The 26,865-nt window shown below is 42.2% G+C and overlaps 1 protein-coding gene across 11 annotated transcripts in view; it reads right to left on the bottom strand.

Moving 5' to 3' along the window:
- The window catches only part of FBRSL1 (fibrosin like 1), a 717,476-nt gene that overhangs the window by 385,771 nt on the left and 304,840 nt on the right, over positions 1-26,865 (bottom strand). The window contains exon 1 of one of the 11 annotated variants that reach the window (XM_077461738.1): positions 15,586-15,604. The exons of 9 other annotated variants lie outside the window; for them this stretch is intronic. The gene's annotated coding sequence lies outside the window, so the exon portion shown is untranslated. Of the gene's footprint in view, positions 1-15,585; positions 15,605-26,865 lie in introns of those variants that run through there. One more of the 11 variants, XM_077461739.1, reaches the window with a different exon arrangement.

Genomic DNA, 26,865 nt, shown 5'->3' on the forward strand with positions numbered 1-26,865 from the left:
GCAATTTTGAAGCATGACATGTTGGGTATCAATTTACTCGGCGTAACATTATCTTTCACAATATAAAAAAAAATTGGGCTAACTTTACTGTTGTCTTATTTTTTTTTATTAAATAAATTATTATTTCCCCCAAAAAAAGTGCGCTTGTAAGTACGCTGTGCAAATATGGTGTGACAGACATTATTGCAACGACCACCATTTTACTCTCTAGGGTGTTAGAATAAAAAAGAAAAAAAAAAGTGTGTGTATATATATATATATATATATATATATATATATATATATATATATATATATATATATATATATATATATATATATATATATGTATGTATATGTATGTATATGTAATGTTTAGGTGTTCTAAGTAAATGGAAGGAGATCCATTGGCATTAATGGTTGTAATTCCAACGGCCACCACAAGAGGGCGCCAGATTCCAGAAGGAATGGGATCACAGAAGGCCTCAAAGCCGAGGGCTCAATTACCGGCCGCCGCCGGCGCGGCCCGACGCAATCACGCTGGGGGGGTCCACGGAGACAGGATACCCCCAGCTGTGCTGCCCCAGGCGCCAGTCGCTAATTCTAGTCGCCAATGCGACCTGGCGCCCGGGTTTTATCGAGCCCTGCATTAAGGTAAAAATTCTTCCAATAACAGTGCCTAGCAGCCCCTCTCCCTAACACTTACCTGAGTTCTCTATGGATCTAGTTCTGTACCTGGCTTCCATTTTCTCCTCTCTCTCTCCGCCATCACAGACTTGGCTAAGGGCAGCCTGATCCGTAGGATCCTGCTGCTGTCTTAAATCATTCGAGGAGGGAGCCACGCCACACTGTGTGTCTGTAGATGCACACAGCCCTGCTCAGGACTGAGCCCGCACGTGTGCCACCACAGGAAGCGGCTTGCTATGGGGGCAGAATGAGAAGAGGAGCAGACAGAGTTGGTAGGAGACTCCAGAAAAGGAGGATCAGGCCGCTCTGTACTTTATCATTGCAAAAAGCAGGTAAGTGTAATATGTTTGTTATTTTTTCTTTTTACCTTTATAACCCTCAAGGGGTTACGTCCAGGGAGGTGTAAGCCACCTCTGGACTTTCTTGCTTTTATTTACAATTTACACTTTTCCAGAGCTTCAGGAGTTTAGCCATCTTATCTTCCCAGCACTCTGACAGCAGATGCCGCTGTGCTGCTCAGCAGCGCTCTGCTTGCCATCAATCACAAAAAGAAGCGATAACCTGTTAACCAATATTCAAGGCACATATGAACTTCCCTCAACATCCAAACAAACTGTGCATTTTTCTGAATCTCCTCCTTTTTTTCTCATAATACAGTTCTTGTAGCCTAGCAAGAATATATTTCTGAGCTCCAGGTATGCCTGACGACAATACAGCCAGGTTAATACTTGGACCTTATTCTACTGCAGCTAAGCAATACAGCTATTACAGCTGTGAGCTTGTTTGAACTCTTAATTCCGTAGAAGTCCCTGAAATGGTTAAAATGCATGTGCCCAGACTATGGACATTACACTATTTACATATATCTCACAAAAGCTTTTAATTTGACGAACTCCTATTTGATAGTAAAAACAATGCTGCTGCTCCAGGTGAACCAGCAATGATGGTGTCTGCAATCCAGCTATGCATGGGGTGTGCGCCCTGTCATTGCTGCAGAGTGCACGTGAAGAAGGAAGATTGGATGGCTGCACACCCATATAACGCAGATAAAAGCTTCTTTATTCAAAAAAATATCAATAAAAACAGGCACAATGCATATTCCAATATGCCCTGTGCCTGTATTTATTGATGGGTTTTTGAATAAAGAAGCTTTTATCTGCATTATATGGGTGTGCAGCTGTCCAATCGTCTTTCTTCACAACTACCATTTGATGGCGTCCTTCGTAATTCTGGGGCCCATGCTAATTAAAAAGAAAAAAAAATTTGCATAATATTTTTAGCCATCTGCAAGGATGACCTACTAACCAATGCTGTAGGGGGTCATTTTTTTTAACTTTTCCCACTCACTCCTGATTAATTCCTTTTAGTAGGGGTTCCCCTAGACCTCCGGGGTAAAAAAGGTTGAGAAAAGCCAATCTAGAGTCAAATCTTGGTAGTCTCCAACAGAGACAACCTGCTGTGTATTTATATTAGGGCTGGCAGCCTCCCAAGGTCTACTTTCCATATAAAAAGATTTCAATAAGTGTGTTATGGACTTTGAAAACGAAATGCATCTATCAGGATTATAGAGATGAATGAGGGGTTTTTGTGCCGCTTCTATGCAAATAATTCAGTGTGCATGATCTGAGCACAGATTCACTTTAAATATTTTTATTCAGCTTTAACTATCATTATTAATACCTATGTATGAGGCTAGCCTACTCTGTATTCCTACACAGAAGGTAACTTATTACTAACATATTTGCCAGATGTAAGGTCAAGAAAAATATGCTGATTTCTCAAGTTCTACAGATAAATTTGAGGATAAAAAAAGAAATGTAAAAGGCACATCCCAAAGACTAACATGTATACAAGGAAAACAGCCAATGTGCTCAGTAATTCAGGTTTTCATCTATTCACTGCAGTAATGTACCAATTCATCCTAGTCTCTGTTGTCATTCATCTAGTGATTCTGGAAAATGTCTGTTTGAGATCTTGGAACCGCCAATGTAGGCCATTTTCTTCCTCTCAATTAGCCCAGTTTTCGCACAGGCTTCAGCTTGTATAAAAGCGGTGTGAACAGCAAGCTTTAAAAAAGTATTTGCAGGGCTTTTCAGCAAGCTTTGTTGAAGCTTCCAAAGTACCATTCAGCTCTAGTTTGTAAATGGTGAACAAATCCAAAAGTGTTGATTGCCACCTTAAACAAGATGATAGCAGGCTTAAGCACTTCTTGAATCTTGTTGAAGGCCTGCTGAAGCCTGCTAGCAGCTTACTTATAGTAGCAATCAACACTCCCAATTGGATCTGTGTTCAACATTAACAAACTGGAGTTGAATGGTACTTTAAATGTTTTAACAAAGAATGGGAAAAAAAAAACTCAGTGTGTACTAGGCTTTACTGTAATCCAGGGGTCTCCAAACTTTCTAAACAAAGGGCCAGTTTATTGTACTTCAGACTTTAGGGGGGTTGAACTGTGGCCAGTGGGAGTGGAAATTTTCCTGCATCAGTGGGAGTAAACAGCACCACATTTGGGTCAGTGGGAGGAACAGAGGCCCATTATAGGTGTCAGTGGGAAAAATGGCATCCCCATTTTTAGTGTCAGTTGGCAGAATAGTGTCTCATATCAGTGGAAGGAATAGTGCCCCAAGGGCCAGATAAATGAACGCAAAGGGCTGAAGTTTGGAGACCACTGCTGTAATCCAACAAAAAGTGCTACATTAACAGTAAAATATATCTCACAGCCATCAATCTGATTCAAACCTGGAAGCCTAAGACCCCTTTCACACTGGGGCGCTTTGCAGGCGCTACAGTGATAAAAATAGCGCCTGCAAAGGGCCGCTCCTCACAGTCCAGTGTGAAAGCCTGAGGTCTTTCACACTGGAGTGGTGCGCTGGCAGGACGGTAAAAAAAAGTCCTGCTAGTAGCATCTTTGGAGCGGTGTGTATACCGCTCCTTCACCGCTCCTGACCCTTTCTCGACTGCTAGCAGGGGTGAAACCCCCCTGCTAGAGGCCGAATAACACGGCTAAAACGGCGCTAAAAATAGCGCCGTTTTACCGCCCCAGTGTGAAAGGGGCCTAAATGTGACTTATGATGCAGTTACATAGCTCAGGCTCCTGAAAATACACTTCTACTACCCGCCCTCTGATCCTGTTGGCTGGTTTGTGAAAATCTTGCTGCATTACAATAGGGAAAGACCAGCTTAAGCTAAATTCTGTGCTAAATTATGTGGTGGCTTTGATTTTAACACAAATGCAGTATGCACATGATACTATTGACTGATTTCACCTGCTGCCTGGAACTGCTCTTTATTACCAATCAAAAATTAGAATGCGTGCATGCACAAACCCAATGTAACTGGCGCTTACAATCACTACCTATTAAATTGTTATACAATTTCCCCACAGTGTGGCACCAATGCACTACCAGAAAGTAGACGCACAACTCAAATATTCTCGCAATTACAATTTTTCTAACCATGGGCAGGAAACAAGCCGAGACACCAAAAGAGGTTCTGAACTCCTAACAGATTTTCAGCTCTTACAGTCCCTGTAAAAGCACAAGCCATGCGCTGGTCTGCTTGTAGGAGAGGAGAAAAAAAAAAAAAGGAATCTTTCCCTGTGCATTATTATCAAGCATGTCCATGAGACACTTCCCTTTCTTCCCCTGATTGCAATAGCCAGCCTCTGATCAGTCAGTGCTTTGCATGAGACTAGAGTAATTAAGCCCTGCCCTGGGTCCCGGGGGAGATGCACAGAAGGTTAGTGATCCTTCGACATGACACGCTGTTATTTATAGATGATTAAGACCTATTTATCTCTGTGTAAATGTTGCTAGAGATAGGGAAGATCCTGCTGCACATCTGTCGCTGATTAGAATCCACCAGCTGCATGTCTTGTCGGGTAGGCTCTGCTTCTGGGTGGGGGGTCTTAACCCGTGCACTGCCGAAACATGATGGCATCCCATCATTCCTCATCTGGTCAATTCATGTTCAGTGCTGGTCATTCTTTTCAAGAGGCATCTGTGAGCCCATTACTTGCCTCATAATTTCTCCTCTGTATGCACATTACTAAGCCCCAGTACTGTCATTGTACTTACAGAACAGCAATGTACCATATGTTATTCATACACAGACTGATGGATTTTAAAACTAATTGGCTGATAATTGTTTATTCAATGGAGAGCAGGTGATGCTGCAACATCTGGGAGTATTATCTGCTGTCACTGCACCCATTTCTACCATCACAAACACAATCAGAATTTGGTGAGGATGCCAAATATCTGGATCTGTCAAATATGACAATATACATGTTTTGTCAAGTGTTTTAAAGGTCAGGTTCCCCTGCTTATCAATGCAAGACATGGATCACACCGCCTACACTGAAAATGGCCTGGAGAGGCTGACTGACAGGCAGAATTAGGTGCAAAGAACTGTCACTAAGATAAGATCTCCAATGCAGAAGGGAAAACCGGGTCTGCAGAGATACACCTGGCATCTTTTATTTTTATTACTGCTACGTGACAGTACAACTTTCTGAAAGATCGAAGAGAGCAGATTACGTGCTATAAAATTAAAAGTTGTAAAATCACTATGACATCACTTGCGTTATATACATACACACATACATACATATATACACACACACACATATATATATATATACTATATGTTCTATGCTCTAACGAGTAGGGCCCTCTGATCCTTCTTGTATTGATTTGTATTTGAAGTGCATTGTCTGCCCTCATGTTGGAAAGTGCTGTGCAAACTGTTGGCGCTATATAAATCCTGTAGAATAATAATATTCTACATCTGGTTTACAACCAACCACCTGGTCGTGAATAACCTTATTGATCCCCTTCTGTCTGGATTTCCCCCTCAACACTCCACAGAAACCACCCTCTTAAAACAAACGATCTACTAACAACCAAAACCAATGGACACTATTCTGTACTGCTACTCCTGGACCTTTCTGCTGCCCTTGATATGGATGATCACCCCTTCCTCCTCAAAAAAATAGACGCATTTGGTCTCTGTGACTGTATTCTTCGTTGGTTCTCTTCCTACATATCCAACCACACCTTTAGCATTAGTTACAATTCTACTTTCTCCTCTCCTCTCTCGGGTCCCCCGAGGTTCTGTTCTTGGACCTCACTTATTCATGATCTACACCTCCTCCCTGGGTCAGCCTCCCATGGCTTCCAATACCCTCTCTACATCGATGACACTGAAATCCATCTCTCTACCCCTCAGTTCACTACTTCAGTCTCCTTACGTATTACCAGTTTACGAACAGACATATCAGCCTGGAAGATACACCACTTCTTCCAACTCAATCTATTCAAAACTGAGCTCATAATTGTTCCTCCCCATGGGCCCCTTCCCCTGATCTATCTTTTAAATATGGCACAACTATCATCCCATCCCCGCAGGCCAAGGTTCTAGATGTCATCCTGGACTCTAAACTATCTTTTGGCCTTAAGTCCAATAACTGTGTAAATCTTGCCGCCTCAACCTCCACAACATCTCCAAAATACGTCCCTTTCTAACCAAGGACACCACAAAGCTCTTAATTCCCTCCCTGGTTATTTCCCGTCTCGACTACTGCAACCCCCATCTTATCAGCTTACCTTTACATAGGCTATCCCCCCTTCAGTCTGTTATGAATGCTGCTGCCAGGCTCATTCATCTTACTAACTGCTCAGTGTCTGCTACTCCTCTGTGTCAATCCCTCCATTGGCTCCCAACAAATTAAGTTTAAAATACTAACAACTTACAAAACCATCCACAGCTCTGCTCCCAGCTACATCACTAACCCAGTCTCAAAATATCAACCTAATGATTCTCTTAGTTCCTCCCAAAACCTCCTGCTCTAGCTCCTTTGTCACTTCCTCCCATTCTCACCTCCAGGACCTTTTCCAGAGCCTCTCCCAGCCTATGGAACACCCTACCCCAATATGTCCGATTATCTCCTACTCTGTTTGCTTTTAGATGATCCCTGATAACACAACCCTTTCAGAAAAGCCCTTTCCTGCCTTCAAGTAACAACTGTACTTTAATTTTTAGCTCATCCCCCACAGTTATTACCTTTTGAATCACTCGCCCCTCCCTTCTAGATTGTAAACTGTAACGAGCAGGGCCCTCTGATTTCTCCTGTATTCAGTTGTATTGTAACTGTACTGTCTACCCTCATGTTGTAAAGCACTGAGCAAACTGTTGGCGCTATATAAATCCTGTATAATAATAATAATAATATATCAAAGCTTAGGGCCACTTACACCATTAGGACTGCGTTGGGCAGCTATTCTAGTGCAGTGCCACTGCAAGGCAAGTCAGACTGCCTTCTTTCCTACCCAGCCAGTTTTTTCAGTGCAGATCAGTGAGAAGCAATCATCATCTTGCACCATGCTGTAGCTAGTATAACTTGTGTGACAGTTCAATAAAGTTAATTCAAAATAAATAAGGTGAACAGTGAAGTGCGCCACGATCGGTGCACTGGCACTGCTGTCATCCTACCGCAGCCCCTGGTGTAAACGAGTACTTGGTTTTCCCAGGTACAAAACATTCTGCTAACATGGTAGTTTGCTAGTGCAGTAGAGATGAAAAAGCAGCTTAAGAGCCGTGTTTAAAAAAAAAGTGTAAAAGTTTCACTTATTTGATATACAGCTTGGTGGTAGGAAACCTTGAAATTTGCATGTTCGCATCAAAATAACTACACGTATTAGAACAGATATTTCTAACAGATATAAAAAGGTAGAATGATGGATTTATAGCAATGGTTTAGCCTACAAGTAAGTAAAATTGATCTCAGTTGAAAGGCATGCTGAGAAGCCAAAAACAGACTGAACAATACAGGTTACACAGCACTTGAGCAACTCCATAGGGAATGATGTCCCTATCTGCTGCTAGCAGTTTCAAAAGAGCAGTTATCTTCAGAATGTTATCACATTTTTATCACTCTCCAGTGCTTATCTAAACCAAACAATCACTGAAACAGCAGCAGATAAGACTGCCTTACAGAGTAGTTTCGGTAATTAAAGCTGAATAGCACATCCCAACCCATGAGAACAACCCTTTCCCTCTAACCTACCAACAGATAGTTCTGTTTTTTCCTTAACCGAACAAGGAAGCTGAAGATACTGAATTGCAATAACCCAATAAAATTATCATTTTAAACCTGACCACAAGGAATTTTAAATCGTGTCTACTCTAAAATTGGCTGGGATTGTACGGTGTTTTGGACTGGACCGCGATACAATCACCTGTCCACAATAAAGTGTGGTGACTGCATAATGCGCTCTGTGGCCTAGTAAATAAACTGAACTATGTGGCTTGTCAAAAGGAAACCAATATTTTACTCCATCACCAACAAGGAGAGCACAGGCTATTCACTAACAATTCCTAGAATGGGAAAGTAAAAAAAAAAAAAAAAAAAAAAAAAGCTTAGTAGCTACACTTCTTTAGAGTGTATCTAAAACCAAAACATTTGTTTGCCAGGTTTAATTGTGGTCTATGTCCATGCTGAAAAGATTCACCCTCTCTATTTGTCCTAGGGATGGACCATTGTGCTACATTTGCACATAGTGGCTGGCGTTTTTCTTCACTGGAAAACGCTAGTCATCGCTAGGAAATATACAAAACAATTGGTCTCTATGTTGCCCTTTTGCTCTACATCGCAGTCAGGAGATGTGGCACAGTGAGTTACAGTAAAGTGTAAATATGTAGCATTTTACCACAGTACATAGAAAGGCACTGCATGTCACAGTACAGCTGTGCAGCATACCAGACATATAAATAAACTGTCACTTTGTGACACTTCAAATAAAGTTTAAAAAAAAAAAAAGTAAACAATTCAATGCGCTGAAATGGGCACCTCACTGCAGGGCAAAATGGCATGCCCGCTAAAACGGAACGTATAGTGTACAGGCAGTGTGAATAAGCCCTGAAAGTGAGGGTAATTCCAAAAATGTAAGCTGACAAATGGTACAGTAATTGGCTGTGATATCTTTTATATCTTGCTGTGAGAATTAAAAGAGGATTTCCCTCACTTTGGAATGATTTCCACTCACAGTTTGCTACAGGCTAGGAAATGAAGGCATATCCCATCCATGGGACATGTTTTTTTTTTATTCATTTCCTACTCTATTCAAAACTAAGTTCACATGGAGCAAAGCGCACTGTTGTGGTGAATCTCATCATAATTAGCCACAACTTTAACCAGTTTGCTTCTTGTATTGTTTATCCTAAAATACACCACGTAACTACTCTGGGAACTATACAACAGAAAGGTAATGGTACCCAGAAACATGTCATCATCTGGTCCACGAGATAGCTACAATTGTTAAAGTCGCTTATGCTAACAGGCCAATACTAAATGAGCTTATGGTTTATAATATAAAGATCAGACTCTCGAAAGATGACATACTTTCTCATGCTTGGAATGCTGTATGTTGCTGAAGTTACCGCAGGCCTCAACACATTAAACATGTTCATGGCTGGAGAATTAAGTAACCATGGAACAAAAAGCTTCAGGACAAGGCCATGGTCAATGGATAGGGAAGCAGACACGCAATTATTCCAAGGCGTTGAGTTTTCTGGGATGGTAGGCTCTTACAGAACATCGTTTTGGGCGTTAGGGCACCTTTCTCAGGACGGAGGGACGTCAATGATTCAGCATGAAGATCTGGAAGCTTCCTTGTGAGGAATTACAGACCCATCTGCTCTGATTGGTTGGGGATAAATGGCGTGGGTAAAGAAGAAGTGGTGGCTAGATACTGGACAGAAATGATAATACAAAGGACAAACAACATACAGCTGCTCCATACAAATGCTGGTAAGCTCATGCAAGCTGCAGTTTTAGTTTTGTAGCAGCTGGTGGTCCCAAATTCCCTAGGATTCGAACTTATATGTGCGCGACAGTTCTGCGCTCTTTATCCAGGGAATTCCTAATTGGCACATAGCATTGTGCATAAAAGGGGGTCAAATGACGGAAAGGCGTGAATGTGAAGTTTAATACTAACAACTGGTGGCTATTCATAGTTTATGGGGAAATACAGTATGTGTGCGGGTTGAAAGTCCCGTTTAGCAATGTAAGATTTTCCCCTTACTCCAAATTGCACAGCCAACCAGAATGACAAGCCCTCTAAACTTTTCTTTCTTTCTACAATATATGAAATAAATATTAACTAGCCTCTTATCTGGCCCATTTTCTTTTTTGACAGAAGCATGTTATTTCCACTAAACTGCCCAACCTCTACAATAACCCCAGGCCAGCAATTCTTTAGTGGCTTCTTGTCTCCATGTGACAGCGTAACCAACACGGAGCAGGAAATAGTTCCCGGATCTATTTAACGAACAATCGTTAAACGGGCAAAGGTCTTAAACAATGGTAACACTATCCTGACTGCTTGTTAAAGATTATGAGGTAACATCAGAGCTATTAATATGCTTGACTTGTCACTCCAGCAGTAAAGCAGATTAATGGGCTGTAGATCTTTACACAGTAATAATATACTGGTTCCACTCCCTCTGTGAACACAAGGTGAGGTGAGACATATTATCACAATGTGTGAACCTGCAATGTCAACACAACACCATATTTGCCAACATGCATGGTAATTTCCAGGGACAATCGACAGCTAAGCTGGTAATTTTGCTGGAGCATCACAGTGAGATCAAAGCGATGGAATCAAGCAAGCAGCGTGAAATCGGCAGGATTAGTGTTCTTCAAAAGTGTTGCAGTAAACTTATTCAAAACAGCACAGATTTAATTATGCTGGTTTTTATGATGTAGAGCCACGGAGGGGTGGTTAGGAGACTGGTCACATGTGATAATCAGAATAGCAACAGTGACCGGTCACCAAAACACAAACAAGTGGAGGTAAAGAGATAGCATACTACATAACAAGCAGACAAGATGATTACATAACTACTTAGGCCCATGCGACAATCCATATTTTTTGGCATGATTTATGGCAAATAGATAATAATATCTATGTCTGAAGTACAGTGTTAAAAGGATAAGTTCACTTTTTTTTTTACAAAAATAAAATAAAATGCAGGCAAAAAAATGTGCATTTATAATTTTTTTGTTGAAGTTGCCTGTAAAGCATTGCAGCTGCGATTCAGCACATCATTGGTGCCATGCAGGACTCCTGCAGACCTGTCAGTGTATCTGCTAGCTCATACCTTGTACGGGCAAGCCGATATACTCTGCCGACAGGTGGGCAGAGCTCCGCACAGCCATGTTTTTTTTTTTTTTTATTTTGACAGCAGGCGCAGGGAAAAGATCCCCACTAGCTTTCAGAGCAGGGGTCGGTCCTTTCATGACATGTTACACCCTAAACATGGGTGTAACATGTTATGAAAGGTGTACTTATCCTTTAAGCTGGGTTCACACTATTGCGAATTGGATGCAGGAATTTGCAATAGCAGGAGAATGTGACCAGCTCTCTATGGAGCCTGCTCAATTATCTCTGACGCGGCTCCGGTGCAAATTTTGGTCCATTTCAGGTCCGAATTCTGCCCAAAATTCAGGCTGACATTGAACCCGAAACAGTGAACCAGGGTGCAAAGGACCCCTGCTGGGAGCCACATCAGCATCCAGTGTGAGCCGAGCCTTAAGCTCTTCAAGTGGTTTACAGTCTTGGTATGAACACCAATCTCCTAAATGTGACTTTTTTATTCCTTTGCTATACAAAAACAAACTTCTCTTTAATGTGACATACAAGGCTTCTTTACACTATAGCTTTATATAGTTGCATCAAGCTCCTGCAAAGCATTCATTTAGAATGGGCTGCAATGCTTTGCAATAGAAGAACATAAATCTCAGCAGCATTTTTACAATTTTTGCATGGCATGTGCATGGTTGTGTACTCTAGTGCCGTTGCACTGCCACCCAGAGTAGTTGTGCATTGGGATACCATTCTAAGATTGTGTATATCCTAATACACACATGAAAGCAAACACACATTTCTGTTTGTTATCACAATATAAAAAAGGTTCTTTTTGGGCTCCTTTCACACTTGTGCAACTTGGGATCCGACTGAGAACCCAAGTCGCAGGACATGTTCCTACTGACACTACAAAAGTCGCTGTGACTTTAGAAAATGTTCCTGCACTACTTTGGTCTGACTTTTGATGCAACTTTGCTCCAGAGAATGTAAAGTTAGATCAAAGTTGCTCCAAAGTCGCACTGGAAATCATGTGACTTTGGAGACGCCCTAATGTAAAAGGAGCCTTACAGAAATGATTTGTATAGTTTCTCATAATGTGATTATGTGACCATGTTAGGTGTAAATATTGCTGATACCATTTCTTTTGTCCTACATAAAGAAAGGGACTATAACTTCACCTTCAATGTCCTTCTCTAACCCTTCACACAAGAGGCCGTCTCTCTCCAGCCACTACAGCACAGATTAGCATGGAGCATGGGACACCGTGTAGTCTTTGTGTGAAATACGTTATCTCATTCAACTCTAATGCAATGCACTTGTAACTCTGTGAACTTGTAAACACATCCTTGTATGATAAGAAAGTAGTAATGCCTGACTTTACTGCTGCCCTGGCAGTGTATATTGCTGATAGATCTGTTATTCTTTACTCAAATGGCTTTTACTGCACAAAATTCAATTCCATCTTGGAACAGAGCACTGCGCGCCTGACAGTGATCAGGGAATGCTTATTTTTACTGCGCGGCTGAAAGGTCTTTTCTGTATTTATAGGCTACAGGAGCTGCCTTCTGAAACCTTTGATCTGTGGCTACAAAATGTTACAGGATTTTGTTAGGATATAACAAGCTCTTTCACCCATTTAGTGAGAGGCGTTCTTTTAATACTGCCACTTCCTTCATTTACTCTAGCCATTGTTACAAAGAACTAGAAGTCTCGGGGGGGGGGGGGGGGGGAAATAAAATAAAAAAGTACTCTATTAACAGTCCTTATGATTTACTTGATCTTATACAATTCTTGTTAGAGGGGTCTTTTTAATAACATAGTTCCAAAAAGCCAGCAACATGGTGAACTAAGGTGCACAGAAATGTATTGGTAATCCAAACAGAAGGGGATAAAAATCCAGCAGGAAAGATGTTGACACATTTCAGCCTCTTTGGGTCTTAGTCATAACCTAGAACTAAAACTGGTAGAGGCTGAAACACATCATTCTTTCCTGCTGGATTGTATCCCCTTCTGTTTAGATTATCAATACATTTCTGTACACCGCTGTTCACCATGTTTCAGCCTCTATGGGTCCTAATCATAACTTATGACTAAGGCCCGTAGAGGCTGAAACGTGTCAACATCTTTCCTGCTAGATATAATTCTGTTGTATTATCAATACACATTTCTGTATGCTGGCATTTTTGGAACTATGTGTCGCAGAAGAGCTTGCAGAGGCTGAGAGCAAAGCGCAACTGCAATAATTTCCCTGTTGAGGTGAAACAACTCGGTTGCAGTGCCGTTTGCTTGATTTCATTTCCCAACATGGATCTTTTTTATAATATCAAACCAAGACAGTGAACTCAACTAAGAGAGCTACTTATATTGCATTAGAACCCGTTTGTGGGCAGACTAGGCACAAATCCATTTTCTGTTGGTGCCCAAAGATGCTGCTGGCCGTCTACTGTTGGTAATCAATGTAATGCATTAGAAATGTATCCCAGTTGGTCCAGTTCTTCCCTACTTGTTGGTAGCACCCTCTTCTCTAGCTCCTACGCCAACCATTTACATAGTCAAGAAAGAGCTTATCAGTTTATTGAGCAAGCACCCTGCAGCCCTCTAAAGACTATTTGCTATGAGGGCAGCCATATCATAATTGTTCATCCATCCCTTTGTTCACGTCTATGGCCAAACTTACAATAGTCATTGAAGAGAATCTGGAATTTTTTTCTGCTGAAAGCTTCTAGTCTGATAAGTTTTGTGCCTAGTACACAGGATGAGAAATCGGATGAAAAGTACCACTTTCAAAGTGATTGTCCGATAATCTGATTGTTAGTACATGGCTTTTGAGAGCCGATCAAAACAGTTAATGTGAAAATATCCGAAGGGACAAGCATGAAAACTTTTCTCCTACAATAACAGAATGAATCATTTTCACGTAATTAGTGTAGTATTTCTATGAAAAAAAAATCATATGCCCAAGAGCAGGCATGCCCAGAAATGAAAGAATACATTACAATACATTACCATCACTTCTGAAGTTGTATTCTGGCCTATGAGAATTTTCGTAACTTTAGTAACCTATTGGTTTTTGATATGTGACTATCATGCAAAAAAACAAACAAAAAAAACATAAACGGACGATCATTCATCTGATATTCCTATTGTGTGTATGAGGCATAAGTCTGACAACTGTGATCTGAGCTGGTCAAAAAAGCAACACAATTAGCCAGCATAAACATCTGCTGTATTACCTGCACATGGGAGGCTATCAGTACTCAGTGCCTGCGGCTATGCCCGACAATGATGTAACTACAGAGCTAAAAATGTAGCCCACAAGTCTATCAATACCTCTAACCTCTCACCATCTTCCTCCAACTCACTCATTCTTGTCTAGATAGACAGAGAAATAATCATATTTATTTGGTTGTTTCTGCTTTTAATAACCTAATTAGCTCAGAACAACAGGGTGATTAACCATTTTAGCTGCCTACGTGTGTATCTAAATTGGTTGTTATCATAAATAGCAGAAATCATTATCATATACAATAATTGTTTGGAGCACAAATTGCTTTGCTCACAGTTTTAAAAATGAAACATGGGGCATTTGAGAATGAGCTCATCAATCTTAACATTGGCGGAAACATTCATCAGCCCCGCCTGTCCATCAACAAGTCTTACCGACCATCGGCAGTTCCAGCTCCACAAAAGGCAGGTTGCATGACCGCCCTGGAGCAATGAATTACAACACGTTCACCTCTCCGTAATGCTAGTGACATTATCTAAAAATTGATCCAAGCCTGTAATCTGGCACTTTTACAATCTGTAAATGCAATAAACCGTTACACTGTTACCCAAGGTAAACAACCCTTAGAAAGATATCAAGGCTTTAAAATGACAGCGCATAGCAGGTTTACAGCAATAAACAAGAGAAAAGGCTTGGCCTGACTTCAAACAGACTCCACTTCCAGTTTTCTAAGCCATGTTGGAGATTCTGGGGTTCCTTTAGCTTCTCCTCCATATATAGATTAAATCTCGGTGGATACACATATGGGTAGGCTGGTTGTACTGAAGTTGATTCATCAATCGCCTTTAGTACAACCTGCCTGTCGGATTTTTGACATGTGATGAGCGCCTCTAGCTGTAATTATTCTGTTCTGCTGGCCAGGAAGGCTCCCCATGCTGGCAGAACATAGAAACACTCCCCCAATAACACCGACTGTGCTGATAGGGGAACTAACCAATTTTCTTTCCTTCAACCAATGGTTGTAAGAAAGAAAATCAAATCATCTATAGCCTGCCTTAGGCAATTTATCATTATTTGTTGCTACCTCTTCTTTGCTTAAAGCCTGGTACACGGGCAAAATATCAACCAGTATTTGCCAAAAACCGGTTAACATTTGGCCAGTGTGTACAGCGACCTGTGTGACAGAAGCTGGACAACCATTGGGCTTCTGTAGAACGGGCATTCCAGAAAAACATCTATTGGCATCCGATCAGCACTCGCAGCGTTCTCTGGCGGGCGCGGCAGCCCCCTGTCAGAACACAATAGCTGAGCGGGGTGATCTCAGTACTAAAATCGCATAGTTTGTACAGCGACCTCCTCCTTGCCCAGCGGAAACAAATCTCAGTGTGTACCAGGTATTAGAAGCATGTTTCAGCAGCCATAATGTATCAGCACAACCTGTATACTGAAGATCTGAGAAAGTTCCCCATTAACTTATTAGGCACATATGTACTACATCAGGAAACATATATCACGCTCAAATAGATAATGATAAACACTCACCACCACCTGTATACTGTGCGTGTTTGCAGAGAAGGTGTAAACCCAAATGAGGTATGTAAGATGATTACTCCACACCACAAGAAACTTATCTTGGAAAAACGCTAGGTTATTAAATCGAACAACAATTAAGTATGAATGAGCCGCAAGTGATAAGAAGGCAGAATTCAGGGCTGTTTGTATCTGCTATCTTATCTGTGTGTGTGTAACATTAACCAGACCAAATCATGTGCCCAGCCCCTTATAATCTCTCCTAGCTAAAGGGTCTGATTACAGAATGTCAGGAGCGCAGAACTTTGTTCACTGCTATCTAGTAATGTAGCAATAATGGACTGTGTTTGTGTAAAGACAGCAGGCGCCTTGTGGCATGTTTTCATGGGACCTGTCCTGAAGGCCAACCTTCCAGCACCACTACCTACAACATTACCGTGGGAAAAGTCGCATTATCACAAATATAAGGCAAGCTATCTAAACCTGTATACTTTTTCCAATAATCATATCAACAAAAATTCTCAGAAAAACAATATGTTGATAAATCCTTTTTAAATGACTATGCTGCTTTGTTTTGCTAAATTTTTTTATGTAATAAACAAACATTTCACTTTATAATTCCATATATTAATTATTAGCCCTTGTACACGCGGTCAGACATTCCGACAACAAAATCTGTCGGATTTTGTCTGACAGATTTTGTTTGAAACTGGTGTTGCATATACACGGTCGGACAAAGTTGTCGGAAAATCCGATCGTTCGTAACGTGATGACGTTATTTAGTTACAACGGGACTAGGTTCAGGCTAGTAGCCAATAGCTTTGGTCTAGGAATTTGATCTGAGCATGCGTGGCATGGAATTCTCTACACACGATCGGACAAAGTCCGTTTGTTTCATGTTGTCGGAAAATTTTTATATCCACCTCTCAAACTTTGTTGGTCGGACATTCCGACGGGAAAAAGTAAGATGAAGCCCACACATGGTCGGATTATCCAACAACACGGTCCGATCGGACATTTTCTGTCGTGTACAAGAGCTAAGAAGTGCTCTGACTTCTACTTACAAAAAGGTCACATACTGACTCAGTCAGAACATTACAAAAGCTGCAACCTTTTCTTATAGATTTGTTATAAATTTAAATGCGGCTGTCTCATTTATATACAGTAGTACCTTGGATTATGAGCATAATCCATTCCAGAAGAATGCGTGTAATCCAAAGCACGCGTATATCAAAGCGAGTTTCCCCATAACAATCAATGGAAACTCAGATAATTTGTTGCACCCCCCAGAGGCCTGAATTCTGCTCGCCTTGCAAGACAAAGCTCGCAAATCGAGTCAGGATTTGTTTTTCAAACAGCTCTTATTGAGAAACGCTTGTAAACCGTGTTACTCGCAAGCCAAGGTTTTACAGCAAAGTACAGTTAAGGGTACCTATGATGACATACAGTCATTCCCACAAACAAAACAGAGGGCACAAGCAAAAATGCAAAGTAAAATAACTAGGGTTGTCCCGATACCACTTTTTTAAGACTGAGTACAAGTACCGATACTTTTTTTCAAGTACTCATCGATACTTTTTTTTAATGTCATGTGACAGTTTGACCGATGAGCACTGATAGGTGGCACCGACTGATGGCTGGAACTGATCGATGGGACTGACTGATGGGCACTGATAGGCAGCACTTAAGGGCACTGATAGGCTGCACCAACGGTTGGCACTGATTGATGGGCACTGATAGGCAGCACTTTTGGACACTGATACGTGGCACTGATAGATGGCACTGATAGGTGGCACTTATGGGCATTGAAACGTGGCACTGACAGGTGGCTGGCAGTGATGGCTGAAACTGATGGCTGGCACTGACTGATGGGCACTGTCAGGTGGCACTGATAGGCGGCACTTATGGACACTGGTAGGCGTCACTCATGGGCAGTAATTATGGGCACTGATAGATGGCACTGATGGGCACTAAAAAGCAGCACTGATTGGCAATTGCATAATACATTACATGAATAATGAGAGACAAGGAAGGATTTTGCAATGCTATATAGAATAGCATTGCATACACAGAGTTCACCTGTGACTGGTGACAAGTATCTCGTACTAAGAAGTTAAAATAGAATGTTTCACCCTTTGGACGAGGTTCCTGTATTAAAAGGCTTTTTATAGGGAAACTGTAGGAAGAAGGGTGTATATGAATGAAGAGAAACCTCAATTCACTTTGTTTTATCAGTTTATAAAATATCACTCAGAAGATGCCTCCGAGACATCACATGACTACAACATGATATAATGACAAGGATTACAACATTGTTCAACACTATGTAAAGTATATATATATTGCTCCTCAGGCTATAAACAGGATGCAGGATTACAATAAATCCCTCTCTCCAGTCTGCTGCCTCTCGTTGCAACCCAACATCTTTGTCTCTAGCGGACGCAATATGTTCCCATGTCTTTATTTATGGCCTTTTCCGCACAGTTCATGGATTGTCAAGGATTGTTAACTGTACCGAACTGACATAAATTCCTGACCGTCATTCTGTAGTGACACAAGTGCCTCAGGCAGCCACAGATCTGTCTGTTAACAACTTTCACTGAGTGCCTCCCGGAAACAGATGGAGGCTGCAGCCATCACTTAAGGCATCTCAGAACTGAAGATTTATTTAGCATGACTTCAAGAGCACAATCACTCCATGTGCACAGGTAGGGCGTAATGCTATAACCAGAGCGGTCTCAAAGCCATGTGTAATTACAGTTTCAGGGCATTTAAGCACATAGACAAAAATGTCCACTCTTTGTAAGATGACAACCTGGTTTATTCACATTCACGCATGCCTAACCAAAGGTCACCCTCAAAAAGTGAAAGGTTAAATTCCACTTTTCAACCAGTTAATACTTTCGTAATCTATTTTAAGTGCTGACAGATTTTTGCAATATGCTTAAAAATATCTGATCTACATACTACGGCAGTGATTCTCAACCAGGGTTCCTCCAAACATTGCCAGGGGTTCCTCCAGCATTGGGCAATTTCTGTCTCTCAGATAAGTTCCCAGTGCCACTATTGATCTTTTTAGCTATTTGTAAGGAGGTAATTTTTCCCAATGACCCCAAATGTAAGGACCATTCTTACCACTGACCATCACACTATTGTATCATGAGTTGTAGATTTCTAATTTTTAGAAGGGGTTCCTCAAGACCGGAGAACTATTTCAAGGGTTCCTCTGTGTTGGAAAGGTTGAGAAAGGCTGCACTACGAACTTGCATATTGTGGATTTCTTGTTTTTTCCACACCAACTGATGATCAGCGGCCGTGGAAAATTCTGATGTAGATATGCTTCGCAAATCACTGACGAAAAACCATACATTTAGGTGACAAAACAAAAATGATTACATATTGAATAAAGGTTTACTTTCAGGTCAGAAACGTCTACCTACTCAGATGGATACTGTATTATGTTCCCGCAGACACAGAAACGACTTCTGCATGCACATGGGTGGACAGCATCCAGTTTTGCACAGAAGAGTTCTACTGCCTTCTAGATACCTGATACCAAGTGCTGCGGTTAAAAGGAATACGATCAGCTTGCCTACTGCTCAGATCTTGTTCCAGCTCTTTCATTTCCTTACATTTTACAGTGTATTGTCGGTAAATTGGAAACACTCCATTCACGGTTTCAGTTATTCTACTAATCCCGGTCAGGACACTATTTGCATCAAGCTTTTCATGTTCTCCATGTGCTTGTGTGGGTTTCTTCTAGGTACTTCGGTTTCCTCCCACACTCCAAAGACCGAATGGTAGGTAAGTTAAAGTGGATCATCATTTATTTCATTTTTAATATTTCTAGCAAACTCCCCTATCCATCCAAGTCTCTCTGCTTTATTTTCTTGAGACATCACTTTAAAACAAACTCCTAGCATTTCTGGCTGTGGCCATCTTGAGTAAGAGCGAATGATACAGGCTGCATTTATTTCCTGGAATCCATCTTCCCTTAGCCCAAGCATGCATACAGGGCAGTGTGCTTAGCTGAGAAATCCCCCCTCCCCCCTCCTCTCCTCCCCTCCGAAAGACTCCTGGGATGTATGAAATCATTTGTCTTGGCATGAAAACAAAGAAGAAACTGAAGAAACGCACCAAAAAAAGTTTCAACCCAGTAAATAGAACATGCCTTACTAACCACTAGCAGCATAAGGATTACAAATAATCAATGTTGTTTGGGAAAGTGACATTCTGCTTTAATTGGCCTTAGTATATGTGTAATTATGTGAGGTAGGGACCTAAGATTTAACGGATACAAAGACAGTACATAAACGGGGAGATTTACTAAAACTCATTTACTCAGAATCTGGTGCAGTTGTGCATGGTAGCCAATGAGCTTCAACTTCAGCTTGTTCAATTAAATCGGTGTTCCACCCAAAAGTGGAAGCTCGGCTTAACTGTCTCCTCCCCCTCCGTGCCACATTTGGCCCGTTTCGTGGGGGGAAACCTGTTTTTGACAGGTACCTGTCCCCACTTTCATTGGACCGCATTGCGGCAAGGTACGTCAGAAGTTCGGCCCCCCTTTCCTACCGCTCTCCTGGGCCATTTAGAAAGTGCAGTGCGCGTCGCACATGTGCAGTAAGGAATCGGCTGTGAAGCCACAAGGCTTCACTGCCGGTTTCCCTTACAGGCCATGGCGGCGGCAGCACCCAAGAGCTGATGGGTGGGGTGCCAACATTGCTGAATTCCAGGACAGGTAAGTGTCCTAATATTAAAAGTCAGCATCTACAGTATGTGTAGCTGCTGACTTAATTTTTTCATGGGGGGGGCGGGAGCACCACTTTAAGCTTTGACAATTAAACCTGGAAGCTGATTGGCTACCATGCACAGCTGCACCAGATTTTGCACACTCCAATTTTAGTAAATATCCCCCCCCCCCCCCCCCATTGTGTTGCAAACATTTTCAGTGCTAATAAAATACCTGTAATAAATAAACATACTGTGTATTTATAAACACACATTATTGTTCTTAAGATGCTCATTAAAATTACTGATGAACCTTATGACATTTTTAAATGCTGCAAAAGTGTCCTCTGGGGATAAAACGACAGAGCATTCAATTATTACTGCCATCTCTTAAACACAGAATTGTGAATGGCATGCTACAAAGATATGAGTATTATCTGAAGTCTGTCCACTAGAGGGCAGTGATGACACAGCAATCTCAGGCTGACGTGTCCATATTGAACAAGTCAGCATACAGCAGGCTCAGGCACAGGTGGTGCTGTTTGCTTACAAATAAATCTCAGGTTGGCTTCCCATGTGGCTTCTTAGTAGACATGATGTCATAAAGAGGAAATTTTGCATTCAAGGCGATTAGGAGGAATTCAGCACAGCAGGAGTATGGGCAAATAAACGGCAAATTAAATTAGCTCATAAACTGTAGAGAATGGAATCTTATTATTAGTAAAGGCTGGATAGGAGATTGTCACTGAGATTTCATTAACCATCATCACGATTTTCTTACAATAGACACGTATCTGAGATTAGAAAGTGCAGCATTCCCTATTCAGTGAAAGGGGGGGTGACAGACTGTGGGAGGGCGACGTGAGATTGGAATAAATGTGATGCTATCATTTCAGCAATGCGTAGCCATGGAACAATTGTGTAATGCTTTCCCTGCACATTCCTCAGTATTTCTCTCACTGCATGATGTCCTCATGTGTCAGTTCAACAGTTCTGCTGCTTTCAATAGCATCTAAAGCAGGCCTCTATGGCCCTATGAGAGCCAAGATTTCCCCGGAGGTACGTCAAATCACAGTTTAATGTTTCCATAACACCGCATCTCCCAGGGAGGACAGGCGCAAGGCTCCCTACCGGTGTCTGCCAACGGCATAAATCATACACCCACTGGCACATCAGCAATATGGATACGCCTAACAAACAGGAGCTACAGGTCTCCCTTTATGTCTAGGTCTTGTACATACAAAATTACAATGGAGAGACAAGAAAAGGATTTCCAAAAGGTGGAGATGAGCATTGTCCTTTATTAAAATGCTCCACATCCAGATACTTTATTATCTACACCAGTGTTTCTCAACTCCAGTCCTCAAGGTGCCCCAACAGGTCATGTTTTCAGGATTTTCCTCAGGTGAAATGGCTGTGGTAATTACTAAGGCAGTGAAACTGATTAAATCACCTGTGCAAAATAATGGAAAGCCTGAAAACATGACCTGTTGGGGCGCCTCGAGGACTGGAGTTGAGAAACTCTGATTTACACCATGTGTCAAACACAAGGGCCTTGGGCTAAAGCCAGCCCGCCGGGCCATTTCATGTGCTCCTCGCACCGCTACTGCCGCAACCCCCTCATCTCTGCCCTCCCTCATCTCAGCCGTCAGCAGCAGAGAGGACAGGGTTTCTCTACCCCCACTCCACCCCGTTCTCAGCAGTTGGCAGCAGAGGACAGATCTACTACAGATCTTGCACCTCTCTGTGCAGCAACAACAGGTTACAGTAACATGGCAGTTGAAAAGCATAGGGACGCTTTTCCATGTGTCCCCTATTCTTTTGGTCGTGTCATTATTGCAAACTCTGATTCATCATTTGTTTTCTTGGGCCCCTTTGACACTGGAGCGGGAGTGGCGCCGGCAGTAAAACTGTGCTATTTTCAGCGCCGCTTTACCGCCATTTTAGCGGTGGTATTAGGCAGATAGTGGGGCGAAAAAAGGTTACAACGACTGCAAAGTGCTGCTACAGCAGCACTTCGCCGGCGGTAAAGCCGCGCTGCGGCATTCATTTCAATTGCAGGAGTGGTGAAGGAGTGGTATACACACCGCTCCTTGACCGTTCCAAAGATGCTGCTAGCAGGACTTTTTTTACCGTCCTGCCAGCGCACCGCTCCAGTGTGAAAGCCGAAGGGATTTCACACTGGAGCGTGAGGAGCGGCTCTTTCAGGGCGCTTTACGGGCACTATTTTTAGCGATGTAGTGCCTGCAAAGGGCCCCAGAGTGTGAAAGGGGTCTTAAAGCAAAACAAAACCCTCCTAATTCTTTCAGCCAAGAAAGCTGCCAACTTGGCCTCTGTTTGGTTTGCAACTGTCATGAAGCTGCACATGTGATCAGTTAAGACACCAGCTATTTGATAGTTTGACAGTTTGGTTGCAAACTCAAGCAAATGCGACAGTTACATTCCCAGCGTGTCAGAAATATAACTTTTTTTATAACCACTTCCCACCGGGCCACTGCCTATATACGGCCAGCTTCCTCCTTCTGAGTGGACGTTCAGAAACGTCCCTCAGAAGGAGAAGGATCGCGTGTGTGCGTGCCCTCGCAGGGGCGCGATCCCGATGTGCTCATCTCACCCTGACACGGCGCATCTCCGATCGGCAGGAGGGCTCTGTGATTGGCCATTCTGATCACATTACAGCTGTGTCCAATCAGAGCCATCATGTGATGTAAACAGAGAGCTGGTTGCTGGGCGATTGTCTCTCCTCTCCGCACACGGAAGTGAAGAGAGGAGAGCAGATAGCTGCAGCCAGCCGGTGATCAGTGAGTATGAGCTATTTTTACAGCTTTTTTTTTTACATTGATCACCGGCCCAGTGTCCTCGCACAATGTAAACACACAGGGGATTATTTATGAAAGGCAAATCCACTTTGCACTGCAAGTGCACTTGGAAGTGCAGCCGCTCTAAATCTAAGGGGTAGATCTGAAATGAGTGGAAGCTCTGCTGATTTTATCATCGGATCATGTGCAAGCTAAAATGCTGTTTTTTTTATTTCCTTGCATATCCCCCTCGGATCTACAGCGACTTCACTTCCAAGTGCATTTGCAGTGCAAAGTGTTTTTTCCTTTAGTAAATAACCCCCACAGTGTCCCCAAAACACTGTTCCCACATATTTAACACTAAAATCATATGTCCCAATGATCATCTGCACACATATGTCAGTGATCATTGCGTACATATGTCCGTGATCACACAAACCAATTATTATACACTTTTTTTTAGATTTTATTGGATTTTAAAACAGAAAGTAGTAAATATTACTTTTTTAAAAATTTCCGCTCTTTGTTTCGCTTATATTGCAAAAAAATAAAAAATTGATTTGTGAATAAATACCACCAAAAGAAAGCTCTATTTGTGTGAACAAAATGATAAAAATGACATTTGGGTACAGTATTGCATGACCGCGCAATTTCTATTGAAACTGCAAGAGCGTGGAAAGCTGAAAATTGGCCTGGAAAGGAAGGGGGTGAAAGTGCCCAGTATTGTAGTGGTTAAACTGTTAAATCGATGTGCTTAGTTTCACTTTAACAACGAGGGAGGGTTTGTGTATAACCAAGTCACTGCTCCCCCAGTTCCTAAGCCCTTGCATACATGATATCATTTCTAGTTGCTTTTATTATAGAACAACGTGATTACTGTGACACCCTCCTCTGGAATCTTTAACTAAACAGAGTAGTTTTACTCCTATTTGGCATGAAGGCAGCAGCTCAGCTACCACTACACATACTCCCTGAATTTTTCTTCTACCCTTGCATCTCACTGTATACATAGTATTTCTTTTATAATCCTCAAGGATATACTCGACTCCTCTTTTGTTCCATTCATGATTGCCTTCTTCCACAATTCAAATTTCTCATCTTCCACCTATGGCATGGGTGCTCAACCTGCGGCACTCCAGCTCTTTACGGAATTACAAACCCCATGAGGCATTGCAAGGCTGACAGTTACAAGCAACACGGGACTTGTAGTTCTGCAACAGCTGGAGGGCCACAGACTATGGCCTCTCTAAGACCGCCCCCTCTTTACAACCTCCTTCTAAATAACCCCCCCCCCCCCAATCCCCATGTCTTCAAAACCATTGGGATAGAAATACCCTCACCTTGCTGGCACTTCTCTCCACTCCTTTTACTGCTTCAGCCTGTAAATCCATGCTGCTAGGAATAGGGGGAAGATGCGACAATGCTGAGGTCAAGCTATCAATCGCTAGACACAACTGTTGTCACATGACAGAGGGAATGTCACTGCTCACCTTCATTTTTGGCACCAGATGACGTTGGATTCTGATGGTGTGCTCAAAGGAGAAAAAAGCAGCAGGGGAACACTGGCAGAGTCAGAATCGATTGGCCAGGGGGGCACCTTTTGCACAGACACAGTCACTTTGCTCTAAATCAGTGGTTCTCAACCTCTCTAGTGCCGTGACCCCTTGATAGGGGTTCCCACAACTTGGGAAATTTTAACAGTAAAATTATTTTCGTAGTGTGGGTTGTCAGCACCCAAGGCAAGACAAGTAATTTGCACCCCTAACCCATGGACATTTATCACTTCCCGAGTTCCTTCCGCTCGTACAGTATTGAAACCCCTTGTGGTACAATTTAGGATGTACCACTCTCTTTGTTCTCCTTTCTTTCTCCATTCTAATTTCTTGTTTTTTTCCCCATCCCCCTCTCTAGCCGTTTTTCTTGTTCTTTCTCTTATTCTTTCTCTCCCTTTTTCTTTGTTCCTCCCCTCTTTTCCTCTCCCTTCCATGTATTCTCTATTTTCATTCCTTCTCTTACTCCTGGGTGGGGAGTGGGCGGAATGGGATGAGTGGCAATGCTGTCAGGGAGTTGGGATGTGTGGCAGTGCTGGTGGGGAGTTCTGATCAGCCAACTTAGATGTTCTTGATCAAGGTCATCTGCTGATCTGAGAACTGTAGTGGGGACTTTAAATGGCAACTATAATCACAGGTAGTGTTAGTCAATGTGTCTCATAACAGTGACACCTATGCCAAAATCAGGAGACGGCCCCTCCCACTTCACATTCCTCACCAGTCAGCTGACCTCTAGTCTCTGTCCCCCAGCCATGCTGTGAACTCAATGGGCAGCTGCGAAGAGGCTGAGTGGGCAGCCACGGGCTGCAGGAACATCCCAGCTGAGTGGCCACAGGCTCCAAATGCTGGGCGGCCACAAAAAGGATGGGAGAGCGGAGCGGCTTCAGGAACATTTAAGGATTTGGTGACCCCTGGCAAATCATCATTCGACCACCAGGTTGAGAACCACTGCTCTAATTGGTCATGATGACATGTAAGCAAATCTCCCCATGACATTTATAATTGGAGAAAGGTGCACACCTATCACATTGTATGGAAATTAGAGTATCATGTCTACAAGAAAACATGTAGCCCTCTTCCCCTAAAATATATTTATATATATATATAAATATATATATATAAATATATATATATATATATATATATATATATATATATATATATATATATATATATATATATATATATATAAAGAATTCTAGTGCATTCAAGATTTTTTTTAAATATATTTGCAAAGGTTTCTGTCAAGCTTGCATATGTAATTTTAAACCATACATTGGATTAATAATGTTGTGTATAAACCTTGTAAACATCTGAAGTCAGTAGCCCAGAACAACTTGTCAACATACAAGAAAGACCTGACTGAGTTCAGTATCAGCTTACAAATGAAGTACAAACTAGATCACACCCAACAGCTCATACTGAAGAATGTAGAAGAGACCTGCATCATGAGGCTGGTGTGCAAACAATCACATTATAATGCTACAAGTCACCATCTAAAGGCCTGCTACACTTACTTGGCACTTACTGTGGCACCCACAGTGCCTGTCAGGCTTCACGTACACAGGACGTTGCTTAACCTCTCCTGAATGACTTAACTTGACAGCTAGAAACCGGCGTCTAAAAACGTCAGTTTAGCCGCGTTTGCGGCTAGAAGTTTTTGTAAAAAAAAATAATGTTTTTTTTGTTAAGCGTTTACAAGCTGTTACAGGCATTTGGCATTTCAAATGCCTATGAACATCCCGTCTGAACCCATTTTTTTGAGTTCCAAAAAATGCTCCTAAACTCAACTGCCTAAAAACAACTGTAAACGACCCTGCGTGCATGTACTGATAATATAACAGAGGAGAGTTCGGGGCAGCTGAAAAAAATGCCCAACTGCTTCTAAATGCCCATTTTACCATCAGCAGGGTACATGAGGTCTGGGGGGGGGGGGGGGGGGCATAGGATTGAGAGCAAGCATGTGTTGGATTTGGGTGGGGGGGTAATTGGAGGCATAGATATGATGGGGAAGGGAAGGGGTGGTGGTGGGATTTGAAGTCTGAATCATATCTATGCCTCCAATTCCACCCCCCCCTTCCCAATCCATCATACCTATGCCTCCAATTCCCCCCTTCCCAATCCATCATACCTATGCCTCCAATTCCACTCCCCCAATCCATCATACCCATTTCACCCCCCTCCCCCCCCAATAAACCATAACTATTCTAATTCCA

Source organism: Lithobates pipiens, unplaced genomic scaffold, assembly GCF_037356315.1.
Source record: "Lithobates pipiens isolate NorthernLeopardFrog02 unplaced genomic scaffold, aLitPip1_a1.2 Scaffold_3, whole genome shotgun sequence".
NCBI lineage: Eukaryota > Metazoa > Chordata > Amphibia > Anura > Ranidae > Lithobates > Lithobates pipiens.